Below are 22,387 nucleotides of genomic sequence, written 5' to 3'. Positions count from 1 at the left end.
AAAATATAGAGTTGAACAAGTCAGAAAAAAAACATTCTTTAAAAATGAAAAAAACATGCAGGGATGGAATCCACAAAAAAACAAAACAACCAAAATAGGCAGGAAGGAAAAACAATAAAGGAATGACACGACAACATCATAATCCTTTTACGGATTGTCATCACGACATATTTTGACTAAATCGTTGGAGGGGTAAACCTTTTCTGCTGTAGGTGCTTCTGAATACAGAAGGGAAGGTCATATCTGCCGTGTCAATGAAAAGGATAAGTTCAAAATGAACTTTTGATCATTTAAGTTTAAAATCAACATGGCATAAGGACAACCCACATGATGCATAAGGATAAGGTTCTTATCTTTCTGTGCCTTGAAATAACTCAGCATGCAAAAAGGCAAAAAATAAAGGAGATGAAGAAGAAGCAGAAACATGGATGAAGAACGATTAAGAAAAATAAAGAAAGAAATTAAATTCATCATTACCAGGAATTGATCAAAGAAGTTTCAGATCTCTGGTGTCTAAGATTCATACATATGTATATATAATATCAGCCAAGGCCTTTGATTGCATCGCACACATTGTTTTGGCTGAACAACATTCCAATGATAAAACCATGGGATCGGTTTGTTAGAAGTTCTTCCCACACAACCGCGCTGTGGCTTCAATCTCGTGAAGATTGAGCAAAGAAAAAGAAAGAAGAAAAGGTTTGTGCCCTGCCTAGTGTCACAGAGCTCGGCCATTAATCATGAGGGCTTAAAGAGTGTGTGGGTCTGGCCAGTTTCCCCACACTTTAATAACCCCACTTCGCTTTCATTACAGGCACGGAACCCGCAGCTAACACGCTGCCTGTCTGCCTCTTTGGGATTTAAAATGGCCTTGCTCTGGTCATGGGACCTGTGCAGCCCTCCCCCCTTGAGTCGTATAGTACACATTTTTCCACCGACGCCGTTTGTTCTTCCTATAGTCCAATGTTCTGGCTAAGGTCCACGGGGTCTATGCCAGAGCTGGATGACAGGAAAGGTGTGAGGAGAGGAGTGAAAATTACTCTGCTCAGCATGTTTTTCTTGCCAAGAAAAGTGTCGAGAGCAATGGCCTTATTCACCCCAACTGTGGCCTTCATTTCAGCATGCTGTGACAACCAAATTAGTTACATTACATATTACTTTTATTAATCTCTCGATATATACAGAAGATGCATACAAGTGGGAAAATATTTTCTTACCAATTACATGAACACACACACATACATACATACATACATACATATATATATATATATATATATATGTGTGTATATATATATATATATATATACAGTGAAACCTTGACTTACGAGTTTAATTCGTTCTGTGACCGAGCTCGTAACTCAATTTGCTCGTTTCTCAAATTAAATTTCCCCATTAAAATGAATTGAAATGCTATTAATCCGTTCCAGCCCGCCAAAAACCACACCAATTTTTTTTGAAATATATATATATAAATATCTCGCGCTTTATATTTCACCTGTATGCAGCATACAAGTTGGCAGGATGGCCTGGACTGGAGGTACGCACAATTGATTCTAAACTGTCCAGCCTGGGTTTGAATCCCGACCCAGCTATAACCTGTCATGTCGGTGTTTCACAGGCAGGGTGATTCATCAATGTGTGTACCGCTAAACTGGGCGCCCCGTTTGCGTCCCATTAGTTGTTGGATGTTAAGGATCTCACCGTGTCTTCCACAAAGAGAAGGCGAGCTATCGCCGGCACTCTGAACAAGTTGTGGCCTGGCATGCTCTTCTCCTCTGCCGTTATATACGTCCTCCTCGGCATCTTTTTCCAGAAGAGCCCTGTCTCGTCACAGTTGAAGATTTGCTGGGGGATGTATCCTTCGGCTTCTATCAGTTCGGCAAAAGTTATAATAAAATCTTCAGCTGCCTTCACATCCGAGCTTGCTGCCTCACCATGCCTGACGACGGAGTGAATGCCGGTCCTCTTCTTAAAATTATCAAACCATCCCCGACTGCCTTTGAATGACTCTTCCGATGCCTCGTCCGTTGATGTTCCCGCCGTCTGCTGCACCAAATCCCCGTAAATGTCTCGTGCCTTCTCATAGATGATGCTCTCGGTCACGGTATCTCCTGCGACCTGCTTCTCCGTCAACCACACAAACAACAACTTCTCCATCTCTTCATGGACAGAGGTCTGGAGCTTTGAAATAATCTTAACGCCCTTGGCTGGCGTTATAGCCTTTATCGACTCCTGCTTCAAAATCGTACATATCGTAGAAGTACTACGATCGTACTGCCTCGCCAAGTCGACAACACGCACACCTCGCTCATGTTTTTCGACGATTACGTGTTTTATATCCAAGCTCGCTCGCTCGTAACTCAGATCTCGGCTCGCATCACAAAGCAAAAAACCGACCGAGCGACGGCTCGTATCTCGGAAAACTCGTAAGTTGGTGCACACGTAAGTCAAGGTTTCACTGTATATATATATATATATATATATATATATATATATATATATATATATATATATATATATATATATATATATATATATATTGTTACAGACGTGGCTTGGATGTTATTCACCGAGCGGTTTTGGGATGACCACGTCTGCACAAGATTATACTCGATATTATACCCGAAGCCGAACGTTGACTAGTCGCGCGATGCTAGGTCAATGAAGGAACAGACACACGGCTGGGATTAAAATGACGACACCAGGGATACGGTTCTCAAGACCTCCGGAGGAGATTATATTCGTGCGGAAGGTCAGATTACAGGGACGAGAGGTACAACATAGAAAGACAAGCACTTAGACACAATCTTATATTATTCCCGGACAGACGACAGACAAACGGAACAACGGCTGACTCACACGGGGGTTGATGGCAGGAAAGCGGGTATCGATGGCTCAAGGTGCACTCTTGGCTCAAAGCAGGGTACACGGTTCGGTCCAGAGATGCGGGGAGGTCTCGTCGCAGCGCTCAGAGGTGACGTTCTTTCTCAGGCCTCTCCAAACTCAGGCGCATCTGTTTCAGCGCTCGCAGGTCCTTCTTTCTCCAGCTGGGGGCGCATCTGACGTCACATCCGGCGCGTGGCCGCGTATATCCGGCGGGGAGTGACACGCCCTCGGCTCGTTAGCTCCGCCTCGTGGAATCGGCACGTTGCTTCTCATTGGGTGCGTGCGGGGGGTTTACCAGGCTCCGCCCTTGACGAGGAGCTGACAAGGAGCCCCTTCGTGGTAACCCCGTGGAGCGCATGGTCTGGAGCGCATCGTCTGGAGCGCATCGTCTGGAGCGCATTGTCGATGGCGGCGAACCGAGCCGGTGGGAGGACGCACACTCCCCCCGCGCAGCGCCGTGCCCCTCTGTTGTTGTAGACGGGGAAGAAGATGGGAGGAGGTATGGGAAAGGTCCTAAACTCACTACTGGTGCCATATAATCACATTCTGGTGCAACGAAGAGTCATAATTAATGGAAACGAGGCCTTAACTGACATAGATTAAGAATAACTAGGAAGATGTCCGAAAGTTGTCTATGTGTGGTGCGGTGGACCTGGGCACGACATTTAATGGGGGAATAAGGGGAAGGTCGGCTCTACTGATTGTTATTTACATGCAATGGGACTAGGGAATGGGGGATTGGGGAAAGTTGGGGAGTATTGGAGAAAATAGGGGAATATTTACAAGCGGATATGGAGGCCAAATTCCATATTCGCAACATTGCACCCTTCTCTACCCTTGGGGCGTCCCGACCCGATAAATTTTTACCTACTTTAGTGTGGCACGCAATGTAGTTCCCTCTACTATTAACTCTACCCTGAGTGCGACAGTTTTACAGATATTCACGAATGAGTAAATATGTCCCCCTGCGACGTTGCACCCTTCTCCTCACAGAAACACACCCACAGGATAACCGAATCCGGAAAGAATTCTCAAACTAAACATACAGCCGGTAGGGAGCATTATTTACAAGATTACGCTGATATCTACACTACGATCCAGGACCTGTTTTTGGAGGAACACATGCAGATGTTATGCATAGAGAGAGCGCGCTTGCCAGCATCGATACACCAACCCACGAGTGCTCTGTGGCCGACGGCCTTTAATAACGTGCAGAGCACCCTTTCCCAGCATCAAAAGCACCACCCCACCACCAATCGGTGCAGTCACCATTGTTCATTGGAATAAAAATAAATTCGACAACCCCTAACCCTGCAGGTGTCTCTTGCTCTTCTTGTGGTGCACTTGGTGTTAACTAAAAGTGGTTCACCTGTATGGCATAGGTGCCACGTTGACCCATAGGTCCATCCCCGGGTGGTGCTTGGCCGCAAACGAACTGCGGTCCATTGTGGGTGGCCACAAACATTGCGGTCCATATGGTGTATCGATCCCGGCAGCAAACAGCGAAAGTGCAGGCCCACAACTGCGCAGCCAGCACCTCTCTCTCCTCTCTCTCTACCCCAAAGCCAGATCCTCGGAGGTGGGAGACAAAAGAAGCAGACAAGTGAGTAAGGTGGTAAGGGCGCAAAAGTGCACGCAATATAAAATGATGCACACTGGGGGCACATGGGAACCAGGTGAGACAGGTACGTTCCTATCGTACGCCCCCCCCCCCCACCAGGTAACCTAGATGGCCCCTCCCTTACCCCTTACTGCATCCACAAAACACAACACTACCCATAAACATCTACTTTACAAATCAACAAACATCCCTACTGTCTTCCCCGTTCCTCCCATATACCAAATTCGTCTTCTCTCCCTCCTAACCAATCAAATTTTCCATTTTCAACTCTCATCAAAATTTGCCATCTCCAACTCAACATCATAATTTGCCATTACCAATTCATCATCAGTCCCTCCTAGGGAGGGAGAGATGGAATCACCCCAATGTCTCATCCACGTCGTGATGCGTCTCACAAATCCACACAGCGATTCATCTCCTGCAACAAAACAAAGAAAACACAGGTGTGGAGTCATCATCATCACCACAGGTAAATGGCTGCGTATGGTGCGACAGGTTCATCAATCCTAACTATTTCCTAAATGACTTTAACAACTTTACACTACCCGGGGTCTTTCTCCGGCCAAACCATTGGCCCTCTTACACTATGGGTTCTAAAAACCAATTCCCATTGGCCAAACTGTGGTGCTCTTCAATTTGGGGTCTCACTCCCCCGATTCATCTCCCGGTGCCCTCGCACAATTTCTGGGCTGTGGCGTGTACCTCTCCCAGTGGGTCTACCCACCTGCACACCTCCACCACTGCAGTTGCCTCCGAGCTTACCTGCTCCTCACCCTAACCTAACTACCTGGGGAAGGCCCTCTGGCTCTCTCCCCACTCGGTGCCCTCTCTGGCACTGGGCTGCCCGATCCACACCCGGGATCCTCAGGCACCCACTCACTAACGGCTCCCAGAGCCCACCTGCGGCCTCACCTGGCCGGCATCCTCACAGTAGTGGAGTGCCCAACCAACTACACGCACTAACAGGCTACACGCCCAGCCATTTCCACAACACTAATGCACCCATCCACAATACCATTCTGCAACCGCACCACAAATGCCAATATCCCACCACAATTTACCTGCACCCTCTACCTAACACTTACACTACCCGCCCCGGGTACTCGTGAAAGGGGTCCACTCTTCCCCATCCACACCTTCGCACCATGCACACCACTCCGTACCACTCACTCCAACTCTCTCCACACACCTGTACCTGCACACCTGTGCTCTCACACCTGGTGCCACCTGCACCCTTCTCTCCCCAAGCGCATTCGCGCTGATCCACACACTCACTACTCATACACTGCTCCACACACCTGTCCAGTTGCACACCTGTGCAATCACACCTGTTCAATTCTCACAAACACGGCATCATCTCAGCTAACTACTCCCTTCTGAAACTTGCGCTTCCCAGTCGTCCCTTTAAACTATTGCGCTCCCTCGTCATTATCATCCACTCTAATCTACCTGCGTCCCCACTACAGGTATCAGTCACTAACTAACCTTAACGTTACCTAATGTCATCTTCGCTAGATCCCTACACACCATATCCTAACCCACCCGGGCTAGTTTTCACTGCCATACACCCCATAAGCTATTGCTCCTTTGCCCCCCCATGGGAAGGATGGTGGATTTGCCATCCCACCACATCGGGGGTCTCTCACTACTAATTTTGCACATCAAATTTCAACAAATTAAAAATTTGGCCAATCACTGCCCATCATCTGCCAATCACTACTGCCAATCCTTTGCCAATCACCAAATTTTGTTTTTTCTCTAATTTTGGGTCCAAAACACTATCCTCATCACACAGTCTACTCACTAATGCCTCTCGGTGCGCCAATTCCTGTCCAAAGCCCGGCTTCGTAAAGCCAAGCCATGAATGCTGGTTGTTTTGTGCCAGCGGCTGGATGCGTCCGGCATTCGGGGCAGGGACGGGGGCTTACCCGGGCCGAGATCCCACGCACCACCTCGGCGTGGAGCCATCCAATGTCCCGATCTCGACCTGCCGGCACGTCTCAACAAAACGTGGTCGCCATAACGACCCTTCCTATCGGGCTGCCAGCTCCGCATAGTGGAGCCTGGACGCGGCCGTTCAAAGCGAGGCCCGGCACGCACCGAGGGCCTGCTTCGGCTAAAAGTCGCTCTAACCTCTAACCCGTGTAACGTCGATGCTTCACCTGGACGCTTACACCCCGCAGCCCGTTCCTTGCTCACACATCCAGCTGTGCCCATGCTCCTCGTACCCTTCCTTACACACCCAGGTACACCCATTCCACTCACAGCCTTGGTCACACACCTGACCACCGAACACTTTGGCACACATTCGTTGCTCGCACACCTCACCAATACACCGCTTCGCGCCCCCTCCTCGGTCACCTCCTCTGTGACAATCACAGGTGTGCTCTCATTCGCACACCCAACCACGTGCCTCACCACCAACTCCAGCGTGCATTCCCACTCACGCTCTACCATTCCAGGTGTGCATCCTTCCATCCCAGGTGTACATCCTCGCTCACCTGTCACAACTAACTCACGCTCCATGTCACTCTCACTACTTTCACCTCCACTCGTGACAACGCACTCACCCTTACTCTTGACAGCACACTCTTTCCCCATGCACCTGTCCGTCACACACCTTTCTCGCGCACACTCTCCCGTTACACCCTCTGTAACACTCACCACAGGTGGACACTCTTCCTTACTTCTGACAGCGCACTCTTTCCTCATGCACCTGTCCGTCACACACCTTTCTCGCGCACACTCTCCCGTTACACCCTCTGTAACACTCACCACAGGTGGACACTCTTCCTTACTTCTGACAGCGCACTCTTTCCTCATGCACCTGTCCGTCACACACCTTTCTCGCGCACACTCTTGCGCACTCTCTCCCGTCACACCCTCTGTAACACTCACCACCCCGCGCTTCCACGTGCTCCCTCGCACACGCGCTACGACCGACTCACTCTCGCCAGCACACTCACTCCTTGGCACGCACTTTCTCCTCACACACCCCAGAGTCGGACTTTCTTGCACACCTCCATTTTCGCACACCAGACCTGTCGCACACTTCACCAACGGCCTCTCACGAACACCCGGGTCTATCTCGACCCCCAAGCCTCTTAAATCACCTGGCGCATCATACGCACGACCATATTGGTCACCACCTACACCGGGTCCTCTTCCTCTTCGCTTCTCCTCCATCACCTGCGAATCCCTCATCCGGTTAACGAGCACATCACGATCCAAACACAGACTTTGGACCAATTCTTTTATCTCCTCTTTTATCTCTTTGTTATCCCCTCTCCGTCGCTTCTTAATTTCGCTCACCCCTTCTTCCACTTCTTCTAATTTGTGCCTCACCTCTTTTATTCCCCGGTACGTCTCCTCAAGCTCGTCCTCCAAGGCTACCTTGACCGTTTCCATGTGCGTCCTCACCTGCCGGTCCTTCGTCTCCATTACCTCTATCACCTCGTCCAACCTCGTTGTCAGTCCCTCACGTACCATCTGACATTCCCTCTTCGTCGCTACCAAGTCATCTTTTAGTTCTTTCTGTGTCGCCTTTAAACCTCCTAATACCGCAGTGTTCCTTTGAACCTGCTCCACTAACTCCGTCTGTCCCACCGTCAGCTGCTCCACCTCCTGCGTCAGGTCCTCTATGCCCCCTTGCAATTTTACAGTCCCCTTTCTCACCTCCTTCTCCATGTGCTCCTTACAGTGCCTCACCTCCTCGCGCACTCCTCCGACCTCCTCACTCACTCCTCTTCTGATCTCCTCTCCCATCACTTGCATCTCCTGCCCAGATGCCACCCTCATCTGCTCCATTTCCTCCCTGTGAGCATCCAGTTTGGTTTCTACCCCCATTCTGACCCCCTCTATCTGCTGCTCCATTTGTTTAACTTCCCTTTCCGCTTGGTCCCTCATGTCCCTCAATTTGCCTTCCATACTGTTTTCTAACCCTATTAACCCATTTCTCACCTCTTTTATCCCGTTGTCTAACCCCTCAAAATTATTGTCTAACTTCCCAAATTTCTTGTCTAACTCCTCAAAATTATTGTCTAACTTCCCAAATTTCTTGTCTAATCCCTTAAAATTATTGTCTAACCCCTCACTGGTACCCCTCGCTTCGTCCCTCATTACCCCCATTTCGTTTCCCATTACCCCCATTTTTGCTTCTAGCCTCTCCATAAGGGCCCCCATTTGCAGGAGGAAAAGGTTCGAATCCACCAGGGGCGCTGCCACGGTCGCTGGCGCGGTGATCAGCGAGGCGCCATTTTGCGCGCCCGCTTCTTCGTGCGTGACGGCGCTATTTTGCGAACCTGCCGCCCTCACTGCTTCGCTCTCCTCCTGTCCCTCATTTTGGTCCTGGATCGACCCTACCTCTCTCTCCTCTACCGGACCCCAGCTGTCTTGATCCGCCATAGCGCGACTTTCAAAATTCGGTTTTTTTTTTATTTTTATTTTCGTAAAACAAATTCAAATTTCGGCCGTTATAATTTCGCGCGGGAAACGCGCTCCAAATCGATTCTAACTGTTACAAATTTGGGCCTAATAAATTTAGTCCCGGGTTCGAATTCCACTCCTCGACACCAATTGTTACAGACGTGGCTTGGATGTTATTCACCGAGCGGTTTTGGGATGACCACGTCTGCACAAGATTATACTCGATATTATACCCGAAGCCGAACGTTGACTAGTCGCGCGATGCTAGGTCAATGAAGGAACAGACACACGGCTGGGATTAAAATGACGACACCAGGGATACGGTTCTCAAGACCTCCGGAGGAGATTATATTCGTGCGGAAGGTCAGATTACAGGGACGAGAGGTACAACATAGAAAGACAAGCACTTAGACACAATCTTATATTATTCCCGGACAGACGACAGACAAACGGAACAACGGCTGACTCACACGGGGGTTGATGGCAGGAAAGCGGGTATCGATGGCTCAAGGTGCACTCTTGGCTCAAAGCAGGGTACACGGTTCGGTCCAGAGATGCGGGGAGGTCTCGTCGCAGCGCTCAGAGGTGACGTTCTTTCTCAGGCCTCTCCAAACTCAGGCGCATCTGTTTCAGCGCTCGCAGGTCCTTCTTTCTCCAGCTGGGGGCGCATCTGACGTCACATCCGGCGCGTGGCCGCGTATATCCGGCGGGGAGTGACACGCCCTCGGCTCGTTAGCTCCGCCTCGTGGAATCGGCACGTTGCTTCTCATTGGGTGCGTGCGGGGGGTTTACCAGGCTCCGCCCTTGACGAGGAGCTGACAAGGAGCCCCTTCGTGGTAACCCCGTGGAGCGCATGGTCTGGAGCGCATCGTCTGGAGCGCATCGTCTGGAGCGCATTGTCGATGGCGGCGAACCGAGCCGGTGGGAGGACGCACACTCCCCCCGCGCAGCGCCGTGCCCCTCTGTTGTTGTAGACGGGGAAGAAGATGGGAGGAGGTATGGGAAAGGTCCTAAACTCACTACTGGTGCCATATAATCACATTCTGGTGCAACGAAGAGTCATAATTAATGGAAACGAGGCCTTAACTGACATAGATTAAGAATAACTAGGAAGATGTCCGAAAGTTGTCTACGTGTGGTGCGGTGGACCTGGGCACGACATTTAATGGGGGAATAAGGGGAAGGTCGGCTCTACTGATTGTTATTTACATGCAATGGGACTAGGGAATGGGGGATTGGGGAAAGTTGGGGAGTATTGGAGAAAATAGGGGAATATTTACAAGCGGATATGGAGGCCAAATTCCATATTCGCAACAATATATATATATATATATATATTGTTGGGGTTTTGTGTTTTTATAATAAAGGTTAATTTCCCCTCATAGTTTAATTACACTACAACATGTACTGTCGTTTAAGCTGTTATTTCTTAGTAAATGTAAGCGTAGACTTTTCCTGTGTTAGTTTTGCGTTGAGTAGAATAATGAGAATTAGGTCCTTTACGATGCCTCCATGCTTTTGGTTTTGGCGCGAAATACCACGAGGCCGGCTTGAACAAGTCGATCTAGGCTGAAGGAAGGTGAAGGAGGAGCCAACGGTAAACGCGAGCCGCCAATCAGGGCTCGAGGGGAGTGACTTTCCACTGCGGCAAAAGGCGGGGTTTGGAACATTCGATGTGGGCTAGGGCAGGGGCAATATAACCCTGTGCCCGGAGCCCACACCTCAGTTATGAGAGGGGATGTGCCAAGTTATGAGATGGTAGGAGACGCGCTGAGTTCAGTTATGAGATGCGTGCAGGGCAAGCGAGCTGAGTTACGGGGCAAATCAGTTATGAGAAGGGATGCGCTGTATTCAGTCCACCGTTGAGTTACGAGAGTGAAACTGCTGAGTTACGAGCTATGAGTTCGGAGCGCTCAGTTTGACGGCAGTTGTATTAATTGCGCTGTAAAAGACAGCCGTGCCGGGCCACAGACGCGCATATTTTCCTGCCTGCCTGCCTTTGCCGAGATACGTGCCGCGAGGATTTTCCCGCCTGCCTGCCTGCCTTTGCCGGGATACGTGCGGTGACCACCTGAGGGCCACGCCGGGTGAGCTGTTCCTGGAGGACCAAAGCCGGCGCGTTCGGCGCATGAACATTCTTCCTTCATCTCCCTGTGTGTGTGAGTGGGCTCATTGTCTGGGAAAATAAGTTAAGACTGTTTAAGACTGCCCTGTGTCTCTTCTTCTTCTACCATTGTACATTGTGTAAATAATAATTAAATCTGTTCTTCCTTTGATTCGACCCTTTCATCATTCACTTAGCATGGTACGAATTAGATCGCTCTGATCGGGTTCCAATAGCAAGGTAACAGCACGGACCACTTGGTACGCCATCCACTTGGGTGTACTCAATTACACATGGTTCGTGCGAGACTCGATCCCCGCTACCGCGGTGGCGTGGGTACTTAGGTACGTGCGAATTTGTCCCGAGACCCTTTTCCACGTCTGCCCGGCGTGAGCTTTCGTGTCCGCCACATTATACCTCTCCCACCCCCCCCTCCCTTCCCATGTCCCCACCCCAAAGCCCTCGCCCTCTCTCAGATCTCTCGATGTCTCCATGTCTCTCGGTCCCTGCTCTCAAATGTTGTGTTTGTGTCCTTCCTCCTCTCTCCCCATCTTGTCTACCGCTCCCAATGTTATATGTTTTTGTGTCGGTTTGTCTTTCTGTGTGATTAATGTTCGCTCTTTCACGAGCCTCGATCTTGTATACAAAAAAAAAAAGAAAAAAAAAAAGTGGCGACTCAGTCTCGCGGTTCGAAGACCCAAGGAAAAAAAGGGGCTTAATCTCCCCTTTGTAAGGGAATGGGCTTCGCAAAACCGCAACAATATATATATATATATATCTCTTTATAAACACTAAATGACTGATATTAATGTTCGGTACCTTCCAGATGTTGTCGAAAGCTGAAATTTGGTGTGCCGATTGACATCGAAGCCAGTACACCGGGAAAAAAAAAATCACAGAGCCATCAGAAAGTGTCCATAAATGAAAATTTATGTAAAAAACCGTAAACACATGTGAAAAAAGAACAAAGAAAATACCTCAACCAATATCTAGCATTGGAAAATTGTAATATCTATAACTGTAAACTGTGAAATAAAAACCTCAATTGATATCTAGCATTTGAAAATTGGAATTTCTATAACTGTAAACTGTGAAATAAAAACCTCAATTGATATCTAGCATTTGAAAATTGTAATTTCTATAACTGTAAACTGTCAAATAAAAACCTCAATTGATATCTACAATTTGAAAATTGTAATTTCTATAACTCTAAACTGTGAAATAAAAATCTCAATCAATAACTAGCATATGAAAATTGGAATTTATATAACTAAACTGTGAAATAAAAACCTCAATCGACATCTTGCATTTGAAAATTGTAATTTATATAACTGTAAACTGTGACATAAAAACCTCAATCAATATCTATCATTTGGAAATTGTCATTTATATAACTGTAAACTGTGAAATAAAAACCTCAATCAATATCTATCATTGGAAAATTGTAATTTCTATAACTGTAAACTGTGAAATAAAAACTTCAATTGATATCTATCATTTGAAAATTGGAATTTCTATAACTGTAAACTGTGAAATAAAAACCTCAATTGATATCTAGCATTTGAAAATTGTAATTTCTATAACTGTAAACTGTGAAATAAAAACCTCAATCAACATCTTGCATTTGAAAATTGTAATTCGTACAACTGCAAACTGTGAAATAAAAACCTCAATGAATATCTAGCACTTGAAAATTGTAATTTATATAACTGTAAACTGTGAAATAAAAACCTCAATCAATATCTATCATTTGGAAATTGTAATTTATATAACTGTAAACTGTGAAATAAAAACCTCAATCAATATCTATCATTGGAAAATTGCAATTCGATAACTGTAAACTGTGAAATAAAAACCTCAATCAATGTCTAGCATTTGAAAATTGTAATTTCTATAACTGCAATTGTGAAATAAAAACCTCAATCGACATCTTGCATTTGAAAATTGTAATTCCTACAACTGTAAACTGTGAAATAAAAACCTCAATCAATATCTAGCATTTAAAAATTGTAATTTACTAGGGAGATACCCGTGCTATGCACGGGTGGGAGGCCAGAAGCAAACAGGCAATGCAGATACGGCGAATGCTAAAGCATGAAACCAATAAATTCCACATTCCTGTAGCACCTTCAGTCGCACGTCAGACATGGACAGCAAGTTCGTGAAGGACTTCCATGAAAAACGTACCCGTTCTCAAACAAACGGGTATGTTCACGTATAGAAACATCGATCGTGGGACCGGGGCGAATCTGCATATGGCGATCCGCGAAGTTCACGTTCAGAAAGTAGAAAGCATCACGGCATGTCGTCATTCACTTGAACTCTATCTCTTTTTTTCATTCCAAACAACATATCTCCAATCACAAATTAATCACAAAATAAACTTATAACAACATTGTTAATGTTTCCTTCATTGTAAATCTACCAAATCAACAGTTAAAAGGATTTTGAGCCGATAGCTGTTACGGCCTTGGCAAGATCGATGGAGACAGCGATCTGTTAGCGTATTCACCGCCCAAATAGCTATGTGGAATGCTCTCATGTAGAGATTAAATGTCGTTTGAACTTTGGCCGAGGTCATTATTTACTTTTAATGATGTTTATATTGTTTTTGGGTCGTCCTTTCCGCATATCTCGTGGGATTGTAAGTTGGAGAGACGGCCGTGATGGCGGGGAGGGGGATGGAATTCTCTCAAGCAGGGGTTCAACCCGTGTCCTTATAAAAGGTCTTTGTCCGAGGTCACCGAGTTCAATCGGTGCAGCCGTTTGTGCGGCACCCGGGAAAACAACATCGTCAAAATGAAAACATCATCACAATGAACGTTATGCGAACGCAAATGTTATGCGGGAGTCAAAACCTGAGAATGCTGGAGACCAAAGCTGAAATTGGGAAAACTAAATAGCCTATTTTACTCCTGGAGATCCCAGGATTACCCACCCAAAATATCGTTGCGATCGGTTCAGCAGTTTTTATGGTACCTTAAACCGGACAGACAGACAGACGGACGGACATTTGGTGAATTATAGTATGATATAACTGTAAACTGTGAAATAAAAGCCTCAATTGATATCTAGCATTTGAAAATTGTAATTTCTATAACTGTAAACTGTAAAATACAAACCTCAATTGATATCTCGCATTTGAAAATTGTTATTTATATAACTGTAAACGATGAAATAAAAACCTCAATCAATATCTATCATTTGGAAATTGTAATTTATATAACTGTGAACTGCAAAATAAAAACCTCAATTGATAGCTCGCATTTGAAAATTGTAATTTCTATAACTGTAAACTGTAAAATAAAAACCTCAATCAATATCCAGCATTTGAAAATTCTAATTTCTATAACCGTAAAATGTGAAATAATAACCTCAATCGACATCTTGCATTTGAAAATTGTAATTTCTATAACTGTAAACTGTAAAATAAAAACCTCAGTTGATGTCTCGCATTTGAAAATTGTAATTTATATAACTGTAAACGATGAAATAAAAACCTCAATCAATGTCTATCATTTGGAAATTGTAATTTCTATAACTCTAATCTGTGAAATAAAAACCTCAATCAATATCTATCATTTGGAAATTGTAATTTCTATAACTGTAAACTGTGAAATAAAAACCTCAATCAATATCTATCATTTGGAAATTGTAATTTATATAACTGTAAACGATGAAATAAAAACCGCAATCAATATCTATCATTTGGAAATTGTAATTTCTATAACTCCAAACTGTGAAATAAAAACCTCAATTGATATCTAGAATTTGAAAATTGTAATTTATATATCTGTAAAGTTTGAAATTAAAACCTCAATCAATGTCGTGTATTTTAAAATTGTAATTCCTATAACTGCAAACTGTGAAATAAAAGCCTCAATCGACATCTCACATTTGAAAATTGTAATTTCTATAACCATAAACTGTGACATAAAAACCTCAATTTATATCTAGCATTCGAAAATTGTAATTCCTACAACTGCACACTGTGAAATAAAAGCCTCAATCGATATCTAGCATTTGAAAATTGTAATTCCTACAACTGCAAACTGTGAAATAAAAACCTCAATTGATATCTAGCATTCGAAAATTGTAATTCCTACAACTGCACACTGTGAAATAAAAGCCTCAATCGATATCTAGCATTTGAAAATTGTAATTCCTACAACTGCAAACTGTGAAATAAAAACCTCAATCGATATCAAACATTTGAAAATTGTAATGTATGGAAATGTAAACTGTGAATATATAACCTCAATCGATATCTAGCATTTGAGAACTGTAATTCCTATAACTGTAAAGTGTGAAATAAAATCCTCACTGAACATTTACGTACAAACCGTAAACGTGTCCGTAAAATATAACATAGGGGAAATACCCCTGGTGCTCAACTGGTAGAATAAACAGTATACTGCGCCGAGTAAGGGTATTTTAAACCAATTTAAATGGTTGTTAGAAAACAGGGCAGCATGTAGAATCATACTAACATAATCATAAGATTTTAAACAAACAAAGAAAAAAAATACCTATTTTGAGGGGCAACCCCCCTCCCCCAAACCCATATACCTCCTAAGACCCCAATTTTTCTAATGCCTTGAACAAACATTGGTACATCATGGGTGATTAAGGTTCTGGTGAAGTTTCATCAAAATTGCGTGTGTAGTTTCTGAGAAGAAAGCAAATACCTATTTTGGGGGGTCAAACCTGGACCCACTTTGACGCACCGTAGGCTTCCTTAAACTTCGATTTTCTTAGTGCCGCGAACAAACTTCGGTACATCATGGGTAATGAAGGTTGTGTTCAAGCTCATTCATGGCAATAGGAAGCGCTTGACTGCAGTTATTTTGTTCAAAGGCTGTGAGTGAATGAATGAATGATCGTTTTAAGGCCATTTTCCCCGCTAGAGCAGGGGTTAGCCTTGCGGGCCCCTTGCGGGCCCCATGACAATCATGGTTCCCTGTTTGAGGCAATGTTTTTATGGCCGGATGCCCTTCCTGACGCCAACCCTTGGTCGCCTTTTACGATGCGCAGGGATACGGTGTACCTATTCTAAATCGGGGTACACACCGTGATCATTCATCCCAGCAAGACGGTACTCCAATTTGCCGACCTCGGAAGGATGACAGGCTGAGTCAACCCCCCTGGTGTTAATTCAGCGATCGACCGGGATTCGAACCCAGGATCCTAGGATCCCAAGCCGGCACCCTAACCGCTAAGCCAACACCAGGCTCATGTATGTATACATGTATGATGTATTTGCTGTGCTACCAAATATTAAGTCTAGGGTGTTAATAATTTTGTCAATGCCATTTCTTTTTATTTTCTGATTTAAAATGATATATTAAGTTCTGAATCAAAAACAAATGTTCTGTAATATTAACAGTGAAATAAAGAATTGTGGAGACCAAATACTTTTGTCAATTTCAACTTATTTTTAGGGAAAATTGTGATTTATTTGAAAAAAGTGCAAGGGTGCCAATATTTTTGGCCACGACTGCATATATATACATACATTTATACATACATATATACATATTGATACATTTGTGGGGGGAGGGCATGAAATACCTTAAGAAAGTTCAGAATGTGCAGATTAGAATGCTCCGAGTGTCACATAGAGGAATCTCGATGTATCTAAGTAGGCCGTCTGTTGGGTATGAGCGGTTGCATGTCGCCATAAGGGGAGTGGCTTTGTGTTGAGTAATTCTAGGGCTTAAAGATTAATTCCCTAGTGTGTAATTTGCCCCTGTGATCTTCCCTCCATCTTTATTACAATTAAAAAGCCCACCAAACAACAACAACTATAACAAATGACTCCATTCGCTCACAACACCACCAGGGCTAACCGACACCCAGCACATTTGCCGATCGTGCAGTCCAGCCCTGCCTCACGGCCTTCAACGTCATCTGAACATTCCTGAACGACGAATAGACTCCGCCCCATTGACGACTAGTAACGAGGAGGCCACACCCTGGCCTTCATGATTGGTGGGGGCATGATGGGATGATTAAGTAACGCTCGATGATTGGAGAGAGTGGGACGTCAGCGGTCAAACATTCGAGAGCTGAAGGAGAGAGACGCGGTCTCTCCATTTTTGGTCTCTTTGTTCTGGCGCTTGTTGGAGGTAGTCGCATTTCACTTTTCTCTGTCCTGACGTTCAGCGAATCGAGCAGTCACAGCATTTTTGGCTCTCTCTGGCTTGGTCACGGGCGCATGTGGAAAAAGACTGAGCAGGAGCGATTCGGGGTAGTCGGCATCGCAAGTAAGAGAATCGGCGTGGGTGGTGGACTGGGTCCGTGTTGTGCTTCCCCGGGACGGCAGAGGGACTCGCAGGAGAACCGGCCCTGAGAAGTAACTCGCGTTGGGATGTCGAGGAGCGTGACTCCATGCCAGTTTGTGCGCTTCGTGGTGGTTTGGAGACTATGAACGTCAAGCCCATCGTTGAGACCAGAGCGAAGGGCCAGCCGGCAGAACCATTATTTATTTTATTTTATCATTCCCTTGTTTGTATATGAGTCTGAGTGGAGACGTCTCAAAGTAGGAAATAGGTTTTTACCTCACATTCATTTTAATTGCTTGCATTATTTTCATTAAATCATTATTTGTGACTTTCATTTCTTGTCTTGTTTTGTTTCTTTGTTTGTGGGTTTGGGTTGACCCTGTGTGTTCCCGATTAGATTAGGTCCGAAGCTTTACCTGATCGGACGGCCGACACTGGGTTAATCTGAACCCACAAACAAAGAAACAAAACAAGACCAGAAAAGTAAAATTCAACAAATGTATATTTATCTACAGTAATGTAAAAGACAACGAAAGGTGAGGTAAACTAAAATTCCTAGGTTGAGGATCCTCCTCTCCGACTCATATACAGACAAGGGAATGATAAAATAAAATAAAATGCGCTTTTAATCGGCCGGCACTCAGCTTTGAGTTCATACGAGGATGTTTGGGTGCCTGGTGGTCGTTGAACAGGTCCCGTAGGTCGAAAAATGTCCCGAGCATCGACGGGATCAAGAGGGTGCTGAGTCGCTCCTTCGCTGTGCCACAAACGTGGGGGAAATCCGTGCAGACGGTCTCCTTTTGCTCTCCACTCCACCCGAGACGCCACGAGCTCCCAGAACTGTCGCTTTATTACTCCTCTTCGACGGCCATGCCAATCTCCTCCTGGATAGTGCCAACAGTTTACAAAGCCTCCAAAATCACCTCACTAGCGCACACGGGCACAAAAATGCAGCCGTTCCCTCACGCGAAGCCAGGACCAGGACAGAATGCGACCGCCTCCAACGGATGCCAGAACAAAGAGAGACCAAAATGGCGAGACTGTCTTTTTCCCTTCAGCTCTCGAATGTTCGACCGCTGATGTCACACTCTGTCCAATCACCGAGCGCTACTCAATCATCCCATCGCGCCTCCACCAATCACAAAGGCCGGGGCGTGGCCTCCTCGTTACGAGTCATCAGAGGGCGAAGTCTAATCTCTGTTCGGGAATGTTCGGATGACGACGGGGTTTACTTGCCGAATGGCAAATGTGCTGGGGCTGTCGGAACTGGTGGCGCGGTGAGCGAATGAGTCCATTGCCTGGCCGGCTGAGTTTTATAAGAGCATGAGGGAAAAATCACAGGTAGGCAAGCACGTACAGGGGAATTTTAACCCTAAGCCCTATAATTAATTAGCACAAAACCACCCTCCTTATGGCGACATGCAAACACTCTTAACCTGAACATTTACCCTGCTTATGTACATCGAGATGGGTTTCTTCTGCTCTGCGTCACACGGTCCATACTAAAACCTACACATTCTGAACTTTCCTAATGTATTTCATGCCCACCCCCACAAACGTAACAACATATACATATATATGACAAGGATGGATGTCCATTCGTCCGTTCCATGTTATGCAATCAGCGTGACTGGTCAGCGTAACGTGGCTGGTGTGAGGCTGGGTGCAAAGTGATTGGCTCCAGTCAAGATTGAATAATGTATCGTATCGGCTTATTAAAAGCTGATATTCGGAATCTGATTGCATATTTCACGATCGGAACTCATGGCCTAAATAATTATGTTTAAATCTGTAGTGAAATCGGAACAAAGTTAAGAAAAAGCCGTTTTAAAAATTAAATAATAGGCTCCACGGACGTGAGGTGAAATGGCTCCAAAATTCTTGTTCTTTTTTCACTTTTAAAGATCATTGTTCGTCTGATTTTAATTTACACTCTCCAGGGACATCGGTCACGATCTTCTTGGATTTGGATTATACTTTTATTACATGTTTTCAACGTATCATAAAATACATACTGGAAGCACATGGAATCGCAGTTTGTTTGCTGACAATGCGCTAATGGACGACCTGTGCAGACAAGGTGACTTCCGAGATACGCACACTCTCCTCGAAGCTGTCTAGCGTGGGTTCGAATCTCGACGCAGCTATAAACTATCATGATGGTGTTTCACAGAGTGGGTGAATCATCAATGTGTGTGCTGTCCCTCTGGTGGACGTTAAACTGCGCGTTCTGTGTTCCGACATTAGTTGGTGGACGTTACAGATCCCCACGGTGTCCTTCATGAAGAGTGGACGAGCTATCGGCAGCATCCTGAACAAATTACAAATTGCTGCCTGAACTAATGCTGGGAAAGCAATGGCAAACCACCCAGTATAACCCTCGCTCTGGAAGCTGCTTCGGTGGCACAGACACGAGTATCCTTCATCAGATGTCAAATGTACATGAGAGAGAGGAGGGAGTGGAAGTGGGATGTGAGGGTATGAAGAGGGAGTGGGATGTGAAGGGACGGAGAGGAGTGGGGGAGAGAGTGGGGGGGGGGGGGAGAGTGGGGGGGGGGGGGGGGAAGTGGGGGGGGGGGGGAGAGTGGGGGGGGGAGAGAGTGGGGGGGGGGGAGAATGGGGGGGGGGAGAGAGTAGAGAGTGGTGGGGGAGAGGGTGGGGGGGGGAGAGTGGGGGAGGAGAGAGAGTGGTGGGGGAGAGAGTGGTGGGGGAGAGAGTGGTGGGGGAGAGAGTGGTGGGGAGAGAGTGGTGGGGGAGGATATAGTGGGGGGGGGAGGGGGAGAGAGTGGTGGGGGGGGGAGGGGGAGAGAGTGGTGGGGGGGGGGAGAGGGTGGTGGGGGGGGAGAGGGTGGTGGGGGGGAGAGGGTGGTGGGGGGGGAGAGGGTGGTGGGGGGGGAGAGAGTGGTGGGGGGGAGAGGGTGGTGGGGGGGGGAGAGGGTGGTGGGGGGGGAGAGAGTGGTGGGGGGAGAGAGTGGTGGGGGAGAGAGTGGTGGGGGAGGATATAGTGGGGGGGGAGGGGGAGAGAGTGGTGGGGGGGGAGAGGGTGGTGGGGGGGGAGAGGGTGGTGGGGGGGGGAGAGGGTGGTGGGGGGGGAGAGGGTGGTGGGGGGGAGAGGTGGTGGGGGGTGAGGGGGGGGGAGAGGGTGGTGGGGGGGGAGGGTGGTGTGGGGGGGAGGGAGAGTGGTGGTGGGGGAGGGAGAGTGGTGGTGGGGGGGAGAGGTGGTGGTGGGGGAGAGAGTGGTGGTGGGGGAGAGAGTGGTGGGGGAGAGAGTGGTGGGAGAGAGTGGTGGGGGAGAGAGTGGTGGGGGGGGAGAGAGTGGTGGGGAGAGAGTGGTGGGGGAGAGAGTGGTGGGGAGAGAGTGGTGGGGAGAGAGTGGTGGGGGAGAGAGTGGTGGGAGAGAGTGGTGGGGGAGAGAGTGGTGGGGGAGAGAGTGGTGCAGAGAGTGGGGGGAGAGAGTGGTGGGGGAGAGAGTGGTGGGAGAGAGTGGTGGGGGAGAGAGTGGTGGGGGAGAGAGTGGTGGGGAGAGAGTGGTGGGAGAGAGTGGTGGGGGAGAGAGTGGTGGGGGAGAGAGTGGTGCAGAGAGTGGGGGAGACAGGGGATGGAGAGGGGAGTGGTGGAGAGAGAGTGGGGGAGAAAGGAGAGGGAGGGGAGAGGGAGAGAGGAGGGGGATACTTTCCTCGCTTTTCCCGTCACTTGGGACAGGTACTCTTCCGAGTTCAAGTGTAAAATAATGATGGTGTTTTTTTTGACAGATGTGAGTATCTCGTTCCAAGAACATTTTGAACGCCCCTCGACCGTCGTCCCTCAAGTGCAACGTGTGCAAGGTATCCCATTAACAGAAACGCCGTGAGAAGATGTCTGTCAATTAATACGGAGGACTTTATTCCTTTACCAATGCTATATTTGGCATGCATTCTGTCTGTTAACAATGTTTGGATTTCACCGAAATGTATCACACGTAATAACGGATATAGTTATGGATGCGTACATCCACCAATGTAATTAAAACACTGAGATGTGCTGGTGTGCACGTGCAGCACCTGCCTGCTAATTGCATCATATCTGGGGCGTGGCTATTACCAAGGCAACGCCCCTGAACATCATGGCAGAAATTTAGAATGTCCACCGAACCCGCACACAATGGCCTACTCATTTCAAAAGGGAACAATGAATGATAGCAGACAGGACATGGAGTTTAATATCCCTCCTCCTCCTTCCCACTCCCAGTAGGACTGCACACCCATGATGCAATACCCTACCTGTGAAGTGCCAGGATGACAGTTTATCATCTGGCCTGCAATTGAATCCAGGCTAGATAGCTCTAAGGGGAGTGCACTACCTCTGTGCTATGATTTCATGGGCCACAACTCAACAGGTGCAGTCTGGGTTTGCAGGGTAGCTATGGAGCCAGAACCGTTACTGCAGTTAATAAGAGTTGATATGACCTATTACTCATATTTGCTGTCTGCATGTGGATGAACAAGTATGGTAGGCCTGATTAGTCAAGGACTTATAATACACAATCCACATATAATGATATGGCCACGACAAGAGTTGCTGCATGGTTGCTACAACTTTGGCCTGTCATGCTTGAGTGAAAGGTGTCCCCGTCAGCTACCACTGTGCTTTTTTATTATACAGAGCAAGGTGTAACATGATGGCCACATGGTTGGATCATGGGATCCCATGACGGATTCGAGGGAGCAAATATCACTTCTGGTTCTTGAATGAAATGTATGACCCAGTTGTGGTATATTAGTTGGTATGGACCTCGTTAGATCACGATAACATATGTTGTATGAATGCAGCCCCACATACTTACTGTAGGTATAGCCTGGTGTTGGCTTAGCGGTTAGGGCGCCGGCTTGGGATCCTAGGATCCTGGGTTCGAATCGCGCTCGATCGCTCAATTGACGCCAGGGGGGTTGACTCAGCCTGTCATCCTTCTGAGGTCCGCAAATTGAGTACCTGTTCACTGGTAATTCCCTGTGTGTCGCAAGAGGGACTAACAGCGTTGGCGGCAGGAAGGGCATCCGGCCATAAAACATTGCTTCAAAAAAAGGG

General features: G+C 46.8%; 1 protein-coding gene across 1 annotated transcript in view; it reads right to left on the bottom strand.

Moving 5' to 3' along the window:
• LOC137439047 (protein phosphatase EYA1) overlaps positions 1–4,449 on the bottom strand; it is a 267,871-nt gene extending 263,422 nt beyond the window's left edge. The window contains exon 1 of the mRNA XM_078767698.1: positions 4,259–4,449. The gene's annotated coding sequence lies outside the window, so the exon portion shown is untranslated. The remainder of the gene's footprint in view (positions 1–4,258) is intronic.
• Positions 4,450–22,387: the final 17,938 nt, after the last annotated feature.

The sequence above is a fragment of the Myxine glutinosa genome, chromosome 13 (genome assembly GCF_964187855.1).
Source record: "Myxine glutinosa chromosome 13, kmMyxGlut1.1, whole genome shotgun sequence".
Taxonomy (NCBI): domain Eukaryota; kingdom Metazoa; phylum Chordata; class Myxini; order Myxiniformes; family Myxinidae; genus Myxine; species Myxine glutinosa.
The sequence above is the reverse complement of the archived record's forward strand: the minus strand, read 5'-3'. Positions and strand labels throughout refer to the sequence as shown.